We start from the raw sequence: 14,769 nt of genomic DNA, 5'->3' as shown, positions 1-14,769 counted from the left end.
CATGGAGACGAGACTCGAAGCAATGGAGCAACAAGTTTTCAAGTGCCAGGGGATGGTGGAACGCGGAATCAACGCCAACCATATGATGATCGCGGAGTTCACCAACAACCACAAGATGGATGCCAAGAACATTGGGGAGACCATCTTCAAGCTTCACGAGAAGATCGAGCACCTCCAAGCCCAAATCTATGACTTGCAAAACCAAAACTGTGAGTATGAATATAGATTCAAGAGGATGAGCTTGGCTGCAGATTTGAGGATCCCGGAGACTCGATCATCCTTCTATGATGGTGAGCCTATGCCTTGGAAGATGGAAGACAAGCCCACATCATCAACAACTCCACCACCCTCTTCACCAGCAAGGGAGACATAATCATATGGGTATGGGCACTCCCCTTGGCATCCGCCAAGCTTGGGGGAGGTGCCCCGGTATCGTATCACCATCACACTCCTATCTTTACCATTTTTCTTAGTTCGATCTTTTTAGTAATATCTTGATCTAGTAGAATAAAGTTTTTGGTATGATCTAGTTTTGAGTTTTGCTTTATGATCCCTCTATGTAATCGAGTCCGTGAGCTATATAATAAAGATTAGTGTTGAGTCAAGGGCTTGATTATTTTGCCATGATCTTGAGGGAATAAAAGAAAAGAGTAAAAAGAAACAAAGAGATCATATTGATCTTATGGAGAGTAATGACCTCACATAGAAAGAGTATGATGATTAAAAGTTGTTGAGAGTTGACAAACATAGCTTTGGTCATCATTGCAATTAATAGGAAGTAATAAAGAAAGAGAGGTTTCACATATAAATATACTATCTTGGACATCTTTTATGATTGTGAGCACTCATTAAAATATGACATGCTAAAGAGTTGATGTTGGACAAGGAAGACAACGTAGTGGGTTATGTTTTCTTATATCTGAGATAAAGTATATTGTCATGGATCATCCAACATGTTGAGCTTGCCTTTCTCCCTCATGCTAGACAAATTCTTTGCACCAAGTAGAGATACTACTTGTGCTTCCAAATATCCTTAAACCCAGTTTTGCCATAAGAGTCCACCATATCTACCTATGGATTGAGTAAGATCCTTCAAGTAAGTTGTCATCTGTGCAAGCAATAAAAATTGCTCTCTAAATATGTATGATTGATTAGTGTGGAGGAAATAAGCTTTATACGATCTTGTGATGTGGAAGAAATAAAAGCGACAGACTGCATAATAAAGGTCCATATCGCAAGTGGTAATATAAAGTGACGTTCTTCGCATTAAGATTTTGTGCATCCAACCCTGAAAGCGCATGGCAACCTCTGCTTCCCTCTGTGAAGGGCCTATCTTTTACTTTTATCTTCTACCTTATGCAAGAGTCATGGTGATCTTCACCTTTCCTTTTTACATTTTATCCTTTGGCAAGCACAGTGTGTTGGAAAGATCTTGATATATATATCTAATTGGATGCAAGTTAGCATGAACTATTATTGTTGACATTACCCTTGAGGTAAAAGGTTGGGAGGTGAAACTAGAAGCCCCTATCTTTCTCTGTGTCCGATTAAAACTCCGTAACCACAAGTATTGCGTGAGTGTTAGCAATTGTGAAAGACTAAATGATAGTTGAGTATGTGGACTTGCTGAAAAGCTCTGACATAGACTCTTTCCGATGTTGTGATAAATTGCAATTGCTTCAATGACTGAGATTATAGTTTGTTAGTTCTCAATAAAATTTCTGATTCATACTTTGCATTGTGAATAGATTATTACTTGAGCATAAGAAATCATATGACAATATCCATATATGTTGCTGTTATAAGAATGATCATGATGCCCTCATATCCGTATTTTATTTTATCGACACCTCTATCTCTAAACATGTGGACATATTTATCATTATCGGCTTTCGCTTGAGGACAAGCGAGGTCTAAGCTTGGGGAGTTGATACGTCGATTTAGCATCATTCTTTTATATCGATATTTATTGCATTATGGGCTGTTATCACACATTATGTCACAATACTTATGCCTATTCTCTCTTATTTTAAAGGTTTACATGAAGAGGGAGAATGCCGGCAGCTGGAATTCTGGGCTAGAAAAGGAGCAAATATTAGAGATCTATTCTGCACAACTCCAAAAGTCCTGAAACTCCACGGAAGTTATTTTTGGAAATAATAAAAAATATTGAGCGGAAGAAATACCAGAGGGGGCCCACACCCTGGCCACGAGGGTGGGGGGCACGCCCTACCCCCTGGGCGCGCCCCCTGCCTTGTGGGCCCCCTGGTGGCCCTCCAGTGCTCATCTTCTGCTATATGAAGTCTTTCGTCCGAAGAAAAATCATAAGCAAGCTTTCGGGATGAGACTCCGCTGCCACGAGGCGGAACCTTGGCGGAACCAATCTAGGGCTCTGGCGGAGCTGTTCTACCGGGGAAACTTCCCTCCGGGAGGGGGAAATCATCGCCATCGTCATCACCAACGCTCCTCTCATCGGGAGGGGGCCAATCTCCATCAACATCTTCACCAGCACCATCTCCTCTCAAACCCTAGTTCATCTCTTGTATCCAATTCTTGTCTCTAAGTCTGGGATTGGTACTTGTAGGTTGCTAGTAGTGTTGATTACTCCTTGTAGTTGATGCTAGTTGGTTTATTTGGTGGAATATCATATGTTCAAATCCTATATGCATATTAATACTCCTCTGATTATGAACATGAATATGCTTTGTGAGTAGTTACGTTTGTTCCTGAGGACATGGGAGAATTCTTGCTATTAGTAGTCATGTGAATTTGGTATTCATTCGATATTTTGATGAGATGTATGTTGTCGCTCCTCTAGTGGTGTTATGTGAACGTCGACTACATGACACTTCACCATTGTTTGGGCCTAGAGGAAGGCATTGGGAAGTAATAAGTAGATGATGGGTTGCTAGAGTGACAGAAGCTTAAACCCTAGTTTATGCGTTGCTTCGTAAGGGGCTGATTTGGATCCATATGTTTCATGCTATGGTTAGGTTTACCTTAATACTTCTTTTGTAGTTGAGATGCTTGCAATAGGGGTTAATCATAAGTGGGATGCTTGTCCAAGTAAGGACAACACCCAACCACCGGTCCACCCACATATCAAATTATCAAAGTACCGAACGCGAATCATATGAATGTGATGAAAACTAGCTTGACGATAATTCCCATATGTCCTCGGGAGCGCTTTTCTCTATATAAGAGTTTGTCCAGGCTTGTCCTTTGCTACAAAAAGGATTGGGCCACCTTGCTGCACTTTATTTACTTTCGTTACTTGTTGCTCGTTACCAATTATCTTATCACAAAAATACCTGTTACCTATAATTTCAGTGCTTGCAGAGAATACCTTGCTGAAAACCGCTTATCATTTCCTTCTGCTCCTCGTTGGGTTCGACACTCTTACTTATCTAAAGGACTACGATAGATCCCCTATACTTGTGGGTCTTCAATCGCCACCCCGAAACAACTCCCCACCGGCGGTCCGCTGCCGCCCCGGCCAGCCTTCTAGCCCCCCCCCCCCGCGCCGAGCTTTTTCTCCAGCGATCCCCATGCCACTGCCCCACCACCGCGCCCCACCGCCGGCGACCACCGCCCCACCCTTAACCCTAAGATAGATAGTGGGGTACCTCTCCGGCGAGCCCCCGTCCCCGCTACGGGTGGTTCTTCCTTAACTCCGGCGAGCCCCCCACCCCCTGAAAATCGACTAACCCAAAAGTCGATTCAGTCGACTGAAGTGTAGCTAAATCGGAGCAGAGCAGCAGCACGAGCGAGGGGGAGAGCAGCAGTAGCAGCGCGAGTGAGCGAGCGAGAGCCTGAGCAGCAGCAGCAGCACGAGCGAGAGCCGGAGCAGCAGCAGCAGATCCGGCTGGTATGGATGCCGCCGCCGAAGGGGCCTCGCACTGGGGGAGAGCCGCCGTGGAGATGTCGCCCACAGCGCCGGCTTCGAGGTAGCCGCTCCATGGGGGTGCGGGATGGAGCACAGTCGGCGCCGGGAGGTCGAGTTAAGGAGAAGGTGTGATGCGATGAGTGTACAACCTCTTTGGTGGAGCCGAGTAGGCCTCGGCTTCGTCCGAGGAGTCGGTGAGGATGCTGCGGTTCCGGTGGAGTAGGTTAAGGCAGCGCTGTGGGGATGGAGCAGCCGCGATAGATGAGGCGATCGTCAGAGCAGCTCCTTGGAGGTGGAGGACGGGGCGGCTGAACCGGCGGGATGACGAGATGGATGACGGATCCTCATCCGAGGAGGTGGACGAGGGACGTCAAGCTGTTGTGGTGGACGACGTCGTCAGGGAAGAGGCTCTGGCTGCGCAGCGGTGAGGTGGCAGACGGAGGAGGGTGGGGTTTCGTGGCTGGAGCGGAGAGGTTCTGGCGGCCTGGGATTTCAAATGGCGAAAAGGAGGCGATGGGAGGGGGGAACCATGACTTAGGGATGCGCTTGTCCAAAATGTAGGGTGTGTTACAAAAGTACCCCCACCGATTTGAACTAGCGGCCCTTTCGGCTCAGGGTTAGAAGGGGGATTTCTCGTGTCGGGATTTGGCTGCTGGAGGGAGTTTTCGTGTGCGTTGTAATTTCGGGATAGCAAGGCGCGGGTTGTGAAGGCGCCAATTTTGGGAGCACGATATCTGAATTTTCGGGATATAACAAGGCGTGGGTTGAATTTTCGGGACAAGCCTAATGTGTAATATTGTACTTGTACGTACCAAATCAATTCGCACTTCCCTCAATGAAAAAAATAAAACTATTCACACCGCACAAAGAGAGAGTCTTGTCCCGTTTTACTATACAAATGCTATTCAAAGCTATGAATCAATGTTATGTCCAATTAACTTTTGGGATTTTTACATCTGTGCCCCTGGTTCCTTAGCTCTACTCATTCATCCCCGCGCTCTTAACTTTTTCTCAATTTTTCCCACTCCCTTGCAAGAAACCCTCATAACTGGGCACAACGGACGTTGCCGTCGGGTCAAAGGCTTGACCGTTACCTCTGACTAGTGGGGCCATGCTGGACTGTGTCGTCCGTTCGACCTGACAAGTGGGGCCGCGTTGGGTGGTGTCGTTGTTCGACCGTTGGGCCGTGGTTTCGTTGGGCCGTCCCTTGCATTAAACGTCTGCGCGCGCCACCAGGACAGAAGCCTGCTATGCATGCACCCAGCAACCCCTGCCTGCATGCGTCGATCGAGCCTGCATGCGCCGATGCCATGATCCCACGATGCGCCGACCGAGCCTGCATGCGCCGATGCGTCCGCCACGATGCACTGACCGAGCAGCTTTCTTGCACGCCAGCCGCCACGGATGTAGCGACGGTCACTGCCGCTGGTTCCTCTCTTCTAGCTAGGTGGCTACATATTTGTGGCTTGTGTAAAAAAAGAGCCACTCCCTTGCTTAGTTGTACTCATTCATCCCTAGTAACAAAGATTGCTTGCATGCACTAGGTGGTTACTAACAAGGGAAACCTACTAACACTACAAAAAAAAGACACATCCGTGACATTTTGGGCCGAACGTATTTTTTTCTGCCATACTTATGACACTTCTATGACGATAATTGTGACAAAACCCAGTATCATCATAGATGTGGTGGGGTCCTACTTCTATGACAAAAAATCATGACAGAAAATGAGCTTTTCGTCCTGGGCGGGCCGGAGACGCAGCTGCATGACATTCTTTGGGCCGTCCATGACGGAAAAAACCGTGGTAGAAGCGAGGGTGAGGAAAATATCGGGGTGTTCCCGATTACGGTGGGTGGTCGGGGCCGAGTGATGCGCGTTTCTCTCGTACACGCACGCGCGTAGGTGCGAGGCGTTGGGCTCTAACTGAACCCGAGCGAGGCGTTGGGCTCTAACTGAACCGAGCGATTGCACTGCAGGCTACGCATTGCTAAACCCGAGCAATCGATCGATGGCTGTTAACTGAACCCGATCGAGCGATTTCTTCGCTACTGCTGCTAACTGAAGCCGATCGATGCTGCCTCCGGATGAACAGTGAGCGTAGCTGGGGGGGTTTGGATTGTGACGCCCGGATAGTTAAGCTACAGTAACCCTCTGCTAATGATGACACGTCACCACGATTACTGTTGTTAATCTTGCGATGATTAAAATCCCATTCAAATTTCAAATTTAAAATCAAGTCAAACAGTTAAAGTTTCAAAAGTCAAAACAAAAATGTTCGGAATGTGACATAATTAAGTTTACTAAATTAGGTGCAACCTATGCATTTTTCCAAAACTATAATGTTTAGGAAATATGAGAAAACAGTAGAGAAAATAAAGAAAAGGGAAAAGAATAAAAACAGAAAACAAAACTACAAAAAAAAGAGAAGAGCCCCCCTGGCCAACTGGGCCAGACGGCCCAGCTGGCCGACCCACTGGCCCAACCGGCCGCCTCCCCCACTCCCCTTATTCCCCCCCGAAACCCTAACCTCTCCCCAACCCCCACTCCCCACTCGCTCCACTTCCCCCCGATCTGGATCGGGGGCTGCGACCCCGTCGTTGTTCGCTACCTCCGGCGCCGTCCCGCCACCTCCGCTGGACCACGTCGCCATTGCCTCCTCGCCCCTCCTCTCCCTCGCGCGATGCCCTCCTGAAGACGCGGCCACACCTCGTCGCTCGTCACTGACCCCGTTGTTGGCGCCCATCCCCGACGCCTTCACCTCACCGCTGTCGCCCCGGAGCTGCCACGCCGTCGCCGGACCTCATCGCCGCCTCGCCGTCCTCCTCCTCGTCCCCTCCTCGCCGGACCACCTCGTGCACGCTGCCCGAACCCTACGGCCCAAGTGAGCGCCTCCCCCTCTCCTCTCGGTCTCCCTCGCGCAGCTCACACGCCTCGTCGCGTCAACGCCGTGCTCGCTACCCCGTGTACTGCTGTAGCTGCTGCCGGCTGCGGCCTCCCCTGCGCGCGCCTGGCCGTGGTCGCCAACGCCCGCGGCCTCGCCCGCGTCGGCCACCCTACCCTCACAACCGCGCACCCCCTCCCCGCGCCGTGCCCCGCTCCGCCTTTGACCTCGCCAGCTCCGCCTGCCGGTGGCGCCCGTCCATGGCCGTAGCCCCCCCCCACCGTTCGCCTGGGCCAGTGCCCAATCGGGTTGGGGCTTCGCCTATAGTGCCCGAACCAACTTTGGCCATGGGCCAATGACACAAGGGGCCCACGCCCCTGGAACGATTTTTTAAAAAGAAGTTAATAAAATAAATAAATAATTATTAATTAATTAAGTTAATTAATTCTATTTAGCTAAGCTAATTAAAATTAGTTAACCTAATCAATGCAATTAAGCTAATTAACATGCTTAGTTAATCTAAGTCAATGACATATGGGACCCACGCGTCAGCTTGACCCAGTCAACACCTCAGTTAACTGATGATGTCATGCTGACGCAGTAATACCATTTTCGAATTAAATTAATAATAATAATTTATAAATTGAATAAAACCTTTAAAAATTAATATAAAAATAAACCGTAGCTCGGATGAAAATACTTTGTACATGAAAGTTGCTCAGAACGACGAGACGAATCCGTATACGCAGCCCATTCGTCCGCCACACATCCCTAACCTATCAAACTCGCAACTTTCCCCCTCCAGTTCATCTGTACGAAAACGCAAAACACCGGGGATACTTTCCCGGATGTTTCCCCCCTTCGCTGGTATCACCTACTACCGCGATTGGGCAGCCCTAGCATCACGCTTTGTCATGTCATGCATTTGTTGGCATTGTATTTATTGTTTCTTCCCCCTCTTCTCTCGCTAGACACCAAGACCGACGCCGCTACTACCCAGTACGACTACGGTGTTGACGACCCCTCCTTATCGGCTGAGCTTCCAGGCAAGCCCCCCCTTGATCACCAGATATCGCCTATTCTTCTCTATACTGCTTGCATTAGAGTAGTGTAGCATGTTACTGCTTTCCGTTAATCCTATTCTGATGCATAGCCTGTTATTGTTGCTACAGTTGTTACCCTTACCTGGAATCCTAAATGCTTAGTATAGGATGCTAGTATTCCATCAGTGGACCTACACTCTTGTCCGTCTGCCATGCTATATTGCTGGGCCGTGATCACTTCGGGGGTGATCACGGGCATATGCTATATACTTTATACTGTCACATTACTTATGATACTGTTCGGAGATGGGGGCTGAAGGAGCAGGTGGCTCCATCCCGGTAGAGGTGGGCCTGGGTTCCCGACGGCCCCCGACTGTTACTTTGTGGCGGAGCGATAGGGCAGGTTGAGACTACCTAGGAGAGAGGTGGTCCTGGCCCTAGTCGGTGTTTGCGGATACTTAACACGCTTAACGAGATCTTGGTATTTGATCCGAGTCTGGCCATTTGGTCTATATGCACTAACCAACTACGCGGGAACAGTTATGGGCACTCGACGTCATGGTATCAGCCGAAGCCTTCGTGATGTCAGCGACTGAGCGGCGCGCGCCGGATTGGACTGGAACGCCTGCTAGGCTAGGTCTTCTTCCGGCCGCGTTCGCAACGTGCAGGTGTGCAATGGGCGATGGGCCCAGACCCCTGCGCCATAGGATTTAGACCGGCGTGCTGACCTCTCTGTTGTGCCTAGGTGGGGCTGCGACGTGTTGATCTTCCGAGGCCGGGCATGACCCAGGAAAGTGTGTCCGGACAAATGGGATCAAGCGTGTTGGGTTATGTGGTGCACCCCTGCAGGGAAGTTTATCTATTCGAATAGCCGTGTCCCTCGGTAAAAGGACGACCCGGAGTTGTACCTTGACCTTATGACAACTAGAACCGGATACTTAATAAAACACACCCTTCCAAGTGCCAGATACAACCCGGTGATCGCTCTCTAACAGGGCGACGAGGAGGGGATCGCCGGGTAGGATTATGCTATGCGATGCTACTTGGTGACTTACCATCTACTCTCTCCTACATGCTGCAAGATGGAGGTGGCCAGAAGCGTAGTCTTCGACAGGATTAGCTATCCCCTCTTATTCTGGCATTCTGCAGTTCAGTCCACCGATATGGCCCTTTACACATATAGCCATGCATATGTAGTGTAGCTCCTTGCTTGCGAGTACTTTGGATGAGTACTCACGGTTGCTTTCTCCCTCCTTTTCCCCTTTCCTTTCTACCTGGTTGTCGCAACCAGATGCTGGAGCCCAGGAGCCAGACGCCACCGTCGACGACGACTCCTACTACACCGGAGGTGCCTACTACTACGTGCAGCCCGCTGACGACGACCAGGAGTAGTTAGGAGGATCCCAGGCAGGAGGCCTGCGCCTCTTTCGATCTGTATCCCAGTTTGTGCTAGCCTTCTTAAGACAAACTTGTTTAACTTATGTCTGTAGTCAGATATTGTTGCTTCCGGTGACTCGTCTATGATCGAGCACTTGTATTCGAGCCCTCGAGGCCCCTGGCTTGTATTATGATGCTTGTATGACTTATTTATGTTTTAGAGTTGTGCTGTGATATCTTCCCGTGAGTCCCTGATCTTGATCGTACACGTTTGCATGCATGATTAGTGTACGAGTGTATCGGGGGCGTCACAAGTTGGTATCAGAGCCGACTGCCTATAGGAATCCCCCTTTCTAACTCCTTGGCGAAGTCGAGTCTAGACATTGCAAAACTTTTACTAACATGGCTGTGTGTCTTACGGGCCCACGTCGCCATTGGGTGGTATTAGGATCTTTTATTTCTCGTCTATACTCTGGGACTCTGATCTCTCTTCTATTCGGGTTAAATGATTTTTCTAAAATCTAACTTTAGGTTCTCGAGAATACTTCTCCCAGAGAGCCCCTTCAGTCCAGATGACCGCCTGCTGCACCAGAAAATTTTGAAGATACTCTCCGATGTTTCCCCGAGACCCTGGTGCCCTTCACCGTTGCAAATCCATGCCACCGATAAATCCCTATGGAAAGCTACATACACTTGTTGTCCATAACTTCATTTCCAATTGTTCTTGTTATTACAAGATACCCTGAAATACTTCGGATATTCCGAGAATCCTTTGGGTCTGCTACCTTGCAGCTTCTTTTCCTCATGAATACATGTATGAATAATTCCTCACACTTACGGGGGATTCGTTCATCCCTAGTTGTTCAGGTGTTTCGCAAAATTCTTCGAAATGCCATTCGATCTTCCGAAATCCTCAGTAGCCTATTGCTCTTGATCTTCTTTACCTGCTTGCATAATGGTTACTTCCATATGTCTAGCAATATTCATTAAAATACTTTGTGATCGACATTCTGATCATGCTGGATCAACATGTGTGTGAATGCACACAATCATCAGTTATTCCCTGAAAATTATCCTTCCGGCTCGGACGTCATTTTGAACATGAGCTGGTTGTCGACCAATCAAATTGCCACCGTTTGTGCCTCTAAGTCTATTCAACTTACTTGTCTTTTGATCAGAGCATCTGCTTTTGATCCCCCAATTTGGAAATCATAATTCCTTGCATTTAAGGTCTCGAATTATCCAGATTTTTCTATAATCCGATGCCTTGGCATTATTTCTTCTTCTGGCTGAACATATATACTCAAATCAGTTTCTTTGCGGTCCGCCAGATCCTTTGGTGGATTATTATCCGACCGTTCCTGCATATTCTCAAAACCTTGAGTTCTTCCCCTGATACACCATGCCTTTGGTAAATTGTATCCTCTGTTTTCTCAACCATGCTCTGTTTTCGAGCTGGTGGTATTTACTATTGAAGCTTGTGGTATATGTTTCCACGATACCCTGACGGGTTGAACCTATGCCTTCCTTAATATGTGTGAACTCGGAAGTTTTCACGAGTCATACTCATCTGGTATTTCACCAGGTAAAACTTTCAACACTAATGCCTTTATCAAGGCGAGAAGTGAATGGAAGGTTATACATTGAAGAAGTGGGAGTCGACCTTGAACCTTGCGTTCATGCCCATGGACACGATGTATAACTTATCATGGAAGCTGCTCGTAAAAATAATTACCCCCTTGTTATAAGTTCATCTTGTATCCGTGGTTCGATCATTTATGATCGTGGTTTCCGACCATGTTCTCCTTTAAATACCATTTCTTGGACAAGTTAAATCACTTGTCTTCTGCAGGTCAATACGCCTGCCCAACCTCTATTATGATCTACCTTTGAGTATTACCCCTGGTATCTCGAGGGATATCTTACCATTGCACTACATCTTATAAACTTTGATGAAGTACTATCTTACCTTGTCTTTGTCACTTCATGGGTTCTGGGTTGTTTGTCAACCGAGAACACCGAATAGTGAATCGAGTCCGCACTCCGATTCAATAACTCTAAGTAATTTTCGTTGCTTATGAGTTTAATAATCATTTAAGTCATTCCTAGCCTGATCGGCTATATCATTAGTGTGCTAAATTTTAACTGTGCTACCTGGTCCTTAACCCCGGAGCACAACTTTCGATGATGAGCTAAGCTTACGCCGATCTTCCTCTCATACCATTTCACCTTGAACAACAAGCTTGATTTCAAGTTTGTGTCCTACCCATGGTTCCAATAACCGTCTGCTTCATCATTCCTTTGACTTGATGTCGTTGCTGATTGATTACATCTTCATGAAATCTCTCGACAAATGTGTCGTGATCATCATCAACCTTATGCGCTCTTCCAGGATATTGATTGAGTTCATGATGAGAAATACCATCCTTGCCCTCGATGATCTGTGTTATCATCGACCACTTTATTGCCTTCCCACCAACACAAGCTTGTTCGTGTTTGGTGTTATACCTTGAGTTCCTTGCTATCCAGCAATTGTTCTTCTTTACCTTGGAACACTAACATCTCTTTTGTCCTCAATGTTGTGAGAATTCCACCACCTCTTAAGAATTCTTGGTATGGTGATACTTCTCACCATCACCATTCTTTCTTGGGTCCTCGTGTTGATTCCAACCGGGGTACCAACAAGTGAGCGGTGCTGTTTGGATCCTGCCCTTCTAGCAACCCTATTGCTTTGAAGTTAATGGTCGGCCGTTCATTCTTAGACTATTGATTATTGAATCACCATTCCGACGTTGGTCGTGCAACCCAGCCCATATTTCGGGTGCACCTTTCAACCAATGTTTAATTGTGTATGTTTTCCTCGAGCATACATCATTATACCATTTGATCTGACAAATGTTATCTCCTTGTTCACATAGTTGTGGAAATCCATCTTTTGTTAATCTCGATGAATTGTCACTGATTCCATCAGCCACCTCCTCATCCTCTCGTTGGTTTACTGATGAACTCTTGTTTTGGAACTCGCTTCCATAGTTCATTTCCCGAGAATCTTACAATGTCATCTCGTCAAATTGTGCCGCACCTTTTCTTCTCAGGCATCCTAAGTCTGAGGTATCGTGACACCAATCAGATCTGAATCTCGGTCAGATGTGATGGTTGGAACATATTTCCAAGAGTTATAATGTTGGTCTTTATATGACCCGGTAAGGCTATGTCATGCATAGCACACCTGGCCGGAGGACATATTGTTATAGCTTCCTTTTCAGCAAGGTTATCCATTCTTCCATGAGGAAATTGAAAGACTTATTCCATAAGTTGTTCTTGATGAATCCTTTGTGTATCCAAAGTCCGACCTTTGCTTGAAGACCATGTCGATGCTATCTCGAAGCATGTCTGTGGTACTCCGATTTTCAACAAGAATATTTGAAGCCCAATGCTAAATGTTTCCCGCTCAATTATCCAAACACCGTTGTATGAGTAATGTCATGAAATTTCTCTCCCCTACCTAAAAAGTTTTCTACATTATATCCTGTCATGGATATCATGCTCTGCTTGTCCTTGGGAAGGGTATACCCCTGGTATATGTGTCAAACACATTTTCCTTTCCATTGTTATATTTGATCTGAGGATCACATTTTCCTTCCATTTATTTGTTTAACCTTCCTTGTGATCCATATGATCTAAGCAGTAATATTCTTCTGCTTATGTGAACACCTTGGTGTACAACCGTGTCAGTAAGACCCTGTTGCATTTGTCGATAGTATCCCGATAGCCACCAATGGACGAGAACTTTGCCTATTGGTCCGCCTTGTTTCAACGAGCAGGAAAATGGTTCTCTTCGTCCCTCGCCCTTGGTACCAACGTTGTTGCCAACAAAACTGACAGGCTATTCTCCGACATACCTTGCTATCTTGACCGTGCAAATGTTAGCGCCTTCCTGCTATTAACCCACACGGTGGGCCCATAACCCATCGTTCCACGGGATCGAAACCTGACTCTCCTACACCCTCCTGTTTCCAGTTATTCCTCGCGCATGGCCTCATAAGTAATTCACGAGCCACCTTCTGAGATATCATCAATTCTGGTATCAGACACAAAACTTATTCCCATTGCTTTGGACCCCTTCTACACTTTGTTTCAGGCATCGAACGATTGCCTACCGGCTTGAAATTCATCATGGTACCTTCTGAATTTGCTCTCGATATTTTCTTAAGTTTCAGTTCGAGAGTTACTTTCTGCCACCTTTCCCGATGTTAGTTACCAGATAATCAACCTTGCAGAGGTCCGTTCTCCCGGAATACCCCCTTATTCTTTCGTAAGTATGATGGAGTTTCCAAAGAAAGGATGCCGACTTCACCATGATGACCTGAAGCAGAGAAATAAAGACATCAACGAGGAGGATCAACTACTTCAGGAAGAGCAACCAAGATCAAGAAGATTCATTAGAATTTCGTAACCAGATTCCCCCTTACTTCACCTCTTAAATCTCGGGACGAGATTTCTTGTAGTGGAGGAGAATTGTGACGCCCGGATAGTTAAGCTACAGTAACCCTCCGCTAAAGATGACACGTCACCACGATTACTGTTGTTAATCTTGCGATGGTTCAAATCCCATTCAAATTTCAAATTTAAAATCAAGTCAAACAGTTAAAGTTTCAAAAGTCAAAACAAAAATGTTCGGAATGTGACATAATTAAGTTTACTAAATTAGGTGCAACCTATGCATTTTTTCAAAACTATAATGTTTAGGAAATATGAGAAAATAGTAGAGAAAAAAAAGAAAAGGGAAAAGAATAATAACAGAAAACAAAACTACAAAAAAAGGAGAGAAGAGCCCCCCTGGCCAACTGGGCCAGACGGCCCAGCTGGCCGACCCACTGGCCCAACCGGCAGCCTCCCCCACTCCCCTTATTCCCCCCGAAACCCTAAGCGCGCCCCAACCCCCACTCCCCACTCGCTCCACTTCCCCCCGATCTGGATCGGGGGCTGCGACCCCGTCGTTGTTCGCTACCTCCGGCGCCATCCCGCCACCTCCGCTGGACCACGCCGCCATTGCCTCCTCGCCCCTCCTCTCCCTCGCGCGACGCCCTCCTGAAGACGCGGCCACACCTCGTCGCTCGTCGCCGACCCCGTTGCTGGCGCTCATCCCCGATGCCTTCACGTCACCGCCGTCGCCCCGGAGCCGCCACGCCGTCGCCGGACCTCGCCGCCGCCTTGCCGTCCTCCTCCTCATCTCCTCCTCGCCGGACCACCTCGCGCACGCTGCCCGAACCCTACGACCCCAGTGAGCGCCTCCCCCTCTCCTCTCGGTCTCCCTCGCGCAGCTCACACGCCTCGTCGCGTCAACGCCGTGCTCGCTACCCCGTGTACTGCTGTAGCTGCTGCCGGCTGCGGCCTCCCCTGCGCGCGCCTGGCCGTGGTCGCCAACGCCCGCGGCCTCGCCCGCGTCGGCCACCCTACCCTCACAACCGCGCACCCCCTCCCCGCGCCATGCCCCGCTCTGCCTCTGACCTCGCCGGCTCCGCCTGGCGCTGGCGCCCGGCCATGGCCGTAGCCCCCCCACCGTTCGCCTGGGCCAGTG

This window comes from Triticum aestivum, chromosome 6D (assembly GCF_018294505.1).
Source record: "Triticum aestivum cultivar Chinese Spring chromosome 6D, IWGSC CS RefSeq v2.1, whole genome shotgun sequence".
Taxonomy (NCBI): Eukaryota; Viridiplantae; Streptophyta; class Magnoliopsida; order Poales; family Poaceae; genus Triticum; species Triticum aestivum.
Note: the sequence above shows the minus strand (reverse complement) of the source record.